This window comes from Rhagoletis pomonella, unplaced genomic scaffold, assembly GCF_013731165.1.
Source record: "Rhagoletis pomonella isolate Grant_MI unplaced genomic scaffold, Rhpom_1.0 Rhpom_scaffold_00012, whole genome shotgun sequence".
NCBI classification, from domain to species: Eukaryota; Metazoa; Arthropoda; class Insecta; order Diptera; family Tephritidae; genus Rhagoletis; species Rhagoletis pomonella.
Window position 1 is genome coordinate 21,090,839 of NW_023458566.1, and position 6,481 is coordinate 21,097,319.

The following is a 6,481-nucleotide window of genomic DNA, read 5'->3' on the forward strand; positions in this document are numbered from 1 at the left end:
GGTGAGGTTATGCGAAAGTGGTGAGCAGACTCAAACTCACCAACTCGTAGTCTCACCGTATATATCCCAAACGGAAAATGACTTGTTGAAATTCTTCAAGTCCTAGAGTTGCGGTTTTATATGCGCTAGATCCTCTGTAGCCATGAACAATTTTATTCTGCATCCATAAGGTGCGTAACTCCAAGCCCGCTAGAGCCTTCACGCCATCAATGCACCGGTGGAGAGTATCAGCCTGAAGTCTAGTGGTGGCCAGAGTGAACCTCTATGATAGATTTATTTCAGGTAGCTTTGCACCTCATAATTTGAATATTGTCTGTATAATTTGGTATTTAGCAAGTGGATAGTGTAGCTCCATTGTACTGACGAAATAACTTGGCATGTCTCTGAAAACAAAATCCCGCTTCATAGGGCTGTATCATTCAGCATTTTAGCGATTGACTGTTAAGCTATGGTACATTTAATTGTCACCAAGAATTAATGGATTAATGGAAGTTTTTTTTTTATTAAAAACTCCTTCAATGTCCTCGTGTGTTACAGGATAGAGTTCCTGGCAAGCCTGATTTATTAATTATTATTTTTAGTTAAGTTAGCTTGGATCCTTCACATAAATTGCGATTGATTCTTAGTTTCTGTTATTTAGCGAATCTGAGTAATTTCTTGGTATTTTGGTCGATTATATCCTTCAATGAGGCAAATAACGTATAGACATGGAAGAAAAATTGGTATGTGCAGCATGCTTTTCAATGATACAGGAGGAGCTCAATCGTGTTCTTAGAAAATTGTCTCCATTGTACGCGGAATATATAATTTTGTTTTGGTATTCGTTCTGCCGGATGAGGCGGTGAGTATCCCAACCACTAGACTACAGCCTGCTATAGGGAATGCTGCTACGTACATGCATAGTTTGTTGAGCGATGTCAGGCGTATACCAGTTTTCGCCTGTCCATTAACCTTCTCGTTTCGACCTAGTATTTTATCCACTTATCCGTCTATTGATACGGTACAGGGTTCATCTATTTTAATAAATCTGTTGTAAGCTCCAAGCAGAATATAGAAGCCTCTATCCGCAGTCATTTTAAAAATATCTATATATTAAACGCTAGCATAAATTTTGTCGCCCTTCGTTTGAAACTGGTTGAAAATTACGGCCCAAATTGTCCTTTCAAAATTTAAGTTTGGTTTATAGTTGTTGTTGCAACCTGTTCAATTTGAGTTGTTTTTGCATTTTGTATTACTTCTTTTTTGAAATTAAACTCTGTAATAAGGATGATGAAGAAGCAAATAATAAATATGACTAAAAAAAATTTAAGACAAAGGCGAAAATAAAAACAATAAGAAATACATAAGATTTGGTAGGAATCGAGATAAACTCTGTCTTAAAAAATTTGTTTACCGAAAGTTATCAAGTTGCCGAAATCCAGGTTTATTGAGTTATCGTTACATATCGAATTATTCAAATGGAGCGATGTTTATTGAGTTGTCGAAATTTACGGATGATTATCGGGCTATACAAATTTATGGGATCATCGAAAATTTTTCATTTAATGACATTTATCAAGTTATCGATATTTGTTGAATTATCATTACTTATAGAGTTAACGAAATTTATCGAGTTATCGTAATGCATCAGTTTTTTTCAACTTATTGAGTAATCGATATATATTGATTTACAGAAATTTGTCGATTTATAGAATCGTAGTTTATATAAGTTTATCGAGTTATCACTGCATATCGAATTTCATCGTGTTACCAGAGTATAACGAGTTGTCGAAATTTCTCAATAACTTTTGAAAAATATGAAGCTATCAAAATTTGCCGAGTTATCGAAATTTATAAGGGTGTCCAAAGTTTTTCGGGTTATCGATTTAAAATTTTTGAGGTATTGAAATTTTTTGAGATCTGGAAACGCTTAGATATCGAAATGTATCGAAAGTTATCGAAATTAGTCAATTATCGAACTTTGTTGAGTTTTGTTGTTTATTGTTTTTAAAATTCATCGAACTATCGACATTTATCAGACTATCGAAATTTATCGACAAACTGGAATGTAACGTGTCAATTCCAAGCCTTGCCAAAGTCCTGAAAAGACCTTCAAAGATTTAAAAAAATTTAGTAACGTTTTAAAACATCTACAAGGCTCTTTATAAACTAGAAAAAACGGTAGAATTCCGACAATAACAGGCACTCGCACATAAATTATTTGGCTATTAACTGAATCAAAGTACTTTCTTCAAATCAACTTCGAGGTTCTTGCCAGACGTACAAAAATTCTTCTCTGCTGTCATTGGTTTGAAAACTTTTTAAAATACTTGCTTTTTTTCTTCTAAAAAATCCTAAAAACAATACACTCTTAGAAAAACACTCACCACATAATTATTTAATAAGAACCTTCTACTTTGACCATCTCGGCATTCCATTTTAATTGCACGCACACCACATACTCCAGTAGACGAACATCTATAATCAAAACGCTATTTCAAAGCGTAATATACGTTAGCTGTATCTGACCAGAAAAACCTTCAGCCGCCATGCAATTATCCTTTAGGCGCGCTGCGGGCGAAAAATTACCACAAAAGCGGCCCACACATTCCCTAAACACATACTCAACTGCCCTTCACAATAATACTTCCCCCGTTGTTGCTCAAATAACCATTCCATTTCAACTTCCCTGGCCAATGGTCAAGGCAAGCGAACACGTGAAGAGGACCGGCAAGGCGCTGTAAAACAAAACCACTAGCCAAATGCCAGCCATTCAAGTCGACATGTAAATGTTGCTGTTGTTGCCACGCTGACTAAGGTTGTTGTAATCGCTAGTTGCCGGTTCATATCATTAATCATAATTTGTGGCTGTTTACAATAAATTGAAATACGAAGAAAAAAAGAAATATGTACACATAGACAAAGTTGTGTAGATTAGCGAAGCGAAGAATATATGTTGGTGGCAACTAGTTAAATAGCTATGGCCAAAAAAAAAAAAATTCCTACTATAAAAACCAACTAAAACTCGTATCTAAGCTCGTTGACGAGTGTTTTAGTGGCGAAAATCCTCGAATACATATTCAGCAAAACCAGTTTGCAACTTTGGTAGGAAACCTTCTAAAATGCCAGCAGCCAAAGCCGACACCACCGCCGCCGCCTCCAACGGCTTGAAAAGCTATTATAACGCGCAACAAAAAAGCAAGCATTAAGCAGCGTGTTAGACACTCAATTTCATGGTTGCGCGTTCGGGTAGTGTACGCATGCGCAGTGTGTACTTAAGCAGTTAGAATGCGCGACGTTTGGCCAACAACGCGGGCGCAGCACTTTTTGTTGTCCTCTTATTGTTGCTAGATGGGTTTCTAAATTTTTTGCGCTTGTTTAAAAATATTTAATTTCATGTTCTTGCGCCTATCTTGCAGAATAGCTACAAGCGCATGGTTGGTTGCTTCGCCATGAACGCAAGCAACGACTGGTCGGCGGCGGGTGGCGCGCAGCGGCGAAGTTGTTAACAACGAAACGCTTACTGGCAGTGCGCTTCACCACCGCTTGCCGTCCACCGCGGTGCAATGTGTACACGCTGCGCTTTTTTGCTGCGAGCGGTTTGCGCATGCGCACGAGCCTCCAACTTTGAATTTTTGTGCGCATGCGCATGTCTGCATGCTTAGAGTTGGAGGTGGCGGTGGCGGTGGTGGTGGTGCCGGCGTTGGAGGCTAATGCTGCTTAACAGCTTAGCCAGTAGTGAAGGCTGCGTGCTGGTGTATTAGCAGTTGAGGCGACGACGCGCGAGACAGCGTGTCTTTTTAGCGAATTAGCTGTTTGATGGCTGGCAAATGGAGGCTTTTTTCTCGTGTGTTTCTAATTTCAAACACGATTATTCAGCCAATCTACGAAAACCGCATACCAAACGGCCGTCACTAGTTTGATGTAGCTATTGTTGTTGTTGTTGTTGTTGCGCCTTCACTCAGCAGCAGCCGTCGCAGCCGTCAGGCAGCCACCCTGCATTGCGCGGTTGCGCGAATTACCGAATCACCTTCAACGGCAGCAGCAACAGCAGCAAACCACTTCAGTTGTGGCTTTAATCGTTGACGGCCTGCTGGCTGCAGTGGCATTCGAGTAAAGTTGGAGAAAAAACAAAGAGATGTGGCTGCAGATGCACTGCTGCGATTGAATACTCATTACTTATTATTGCTATGTTGCTGTTGTTCTTGTTGTTGTTGTTTTTATTATAGCATTTCCAAACGTGTGGCGGACAGTGATTGATTAAGTGTTAGCGACGCTAGCAAACATGATTACTATTTACGTATGTATGTACACGTGTACGCACACACTTACATTTGTGTATTATCATTTGCCTGCTGCTGCTCCAGCGGGTTTGTGTCTTAAGTCTTTCGTTTACTTGCGGCGTTTTGAACTTTGCACGACTACCAAGTAACGTTAGCGTGTTATTCAATGCTGCCACCCTCAAACACCACCAACAACAATAACAACACCCATTGAAAATTCATTAATAATTATAATTTCTAATTAGCGCTCGGTGCTTGGGTACGCGCTGGTTGGCTGATTGTTCGGCCAACGACCAGCTTTGGTGGTGGGCGTGTTTACGTGTGCGTGTTTTTTTGTGTGTATCTCCTCAATTTGCCTTTTGGGCGGCTAACATGCAACAGCCAGTCGAAAAATCACTTCGAAATATTCAAATTTTCTTGTCTATGAATATCTTTTACGCTCAAATTTTGTTAGAGATGGAGTTAGAGGCGTTGGAGGCGTGTGTTCGCTTGATGCTTTCGTTATGCTAATGCACACCCGCGCTAACGCCTGCTGAATATGCGCTCGCTTACTTCTTCGACACAGCAGCTCGTAATTTCAATTTGAACGCACGTCTGAGCCCATTTCTCCCAAATTCATTTCATTTTCTGATCTATTCTATTCCACGTTTTTGGTTCATTCGACGCCCCCTTTTGGCTTTGATTATTTTTTTTCCTTTCAGCTACGGGTAGCCTACGACGATTAGCGCTCTACAAAAGCATTTGTTTTCGCTTGTTCGTTTGTTTGTTAGCTAATTAAGAAAATTAAAGCGTTTAGCACTGATGATTAATGACTTTGTTTTGCAGTGGCCACACGAGTAGCTGCAGACTTTTCTACTTCTTTTTTAAGTTTTTCGTTGTATATATATATATTTGTTGGCGCTGCGCTTAGGTTTTCTGTTCTTCATTTTACTCTTTTTTCGTAAAATTTGAGCAGCGGGAATCCGTTGTGAGTATTGAGCCGAGCGAGCGCTGTTAAAGAAACATAAAGTTTCGGGCCTTCCCTTCGGAAAATTTTCCCGAAACTTAAGCATCTTGTCTCCCGGAATTCCAATTTCTTTCAGAAAAGATTTCGCTCCAATATCCTTAATAACTTTTTGCAATGAGTTCAATTTAATGCATTTACTAATTTTTAATTACTTTTTCTGTTTTCAGGCGTTAAAACTTCGCTTTGCAAGCAGAATGCACTAGCTGAGAGGATTAGGAGCCGAAGCGACAGCTGAAAATTGTGGTAAGTTGACTCATAATATTTATTAAAAATAAATATTTCAACCATCAGTAAAGTTGTTCTGCAAATAAAGCTTCCTTAAATAGCAGCGCTCTATATTTTTAAAGATACCTTCCCTCTCGAAACCTTAATGATACCAGCATTCTTAGCGTTTTTCGTTCTACACGCAACCACAACACCTACCAAAAGCATTGGCCGCCGCATGCCACATACGCTTGTGTGCATCTCAAGTCGCAATGAGCGCAGCAATACAACGGTGGTCATTAAAATATTTTGCGCCTGCTTGCGCTTATTAAAGTTTCACGCGGCACCATTGGTTTTTTGTGCGCAAAGATTTGTCTACTTTTGGCGCACCTCACTTAAAGAGCGAAACAGCTTGTATCATTTGTGTGCGTAGATTTTCCGGCATCACCTGCGCGCCAAAAAGGAGGGCGCGCGTACGCGTACGCTTACGCATGCCGCCGCCGCCGCCGCCGCCGCCGCCGCCGCACTGCCTTGATTTGGTTGGCCGCCTTGCTGCTGGGATTGCCTGTACTGTGGACGCTGCCTGCCTACCTAGCAATGTCATGACCATAAAAGCGCCAAGCTTCATAAATCTTTCTTCCACTTTGCGTTGACAGGCAAACAGCCAGCACTGCGGCGGTGGTGGCAACACATGTTTCGCTTGCGAACAAGTGCAGTCAGCGGTTGTCAGTACGACAACTTGTAACACTCGGTAAGTTCCTTGCTCCATACGCCGTTGGCTGACTGTTTTGCTGACCGTCATGCGTGTTGTGGAACAAATGAAAAGCACTACAGTCAGCAGCTTCCATACACTTCTCCAACGCGCAGCGAGGCAATCAAGCGCATCAGCGTCAGCGATTGCGTCGTCTCCGCGCGCGCTACAATCAAAATGCAACGATACAAAATGGTGAAAAATTCCGAAGCCCTCGCCAAATACAGCAGAACAACATGAGTTTTCAGCGCGCAACCT

General features: G+C 40.9%; 1 protein-coding gene across 1 annotated transcript in view; it reads left to right on the forward strand.

Annotated features, from left to right (window-relative positions):
- The first annotated feature begins 5,433 nt into the window (after window positions 1-5,433).
- Window positions 5,434-6,481, forward strand: part of LOC118748073 (zinc finger protein 628) — a 53,078-nt gene continuing 52,030 nt past the window's right edge. Inside the window, exon 1 of the mRNA XM_036482371.1 lies at window positions 5,434-5,511. The gene's annotated coding sequence lies outside the window, so the exon portion shown is untranslated. The remainder of the gene's footprint in view (window positions 5,512-6,481) is intronic.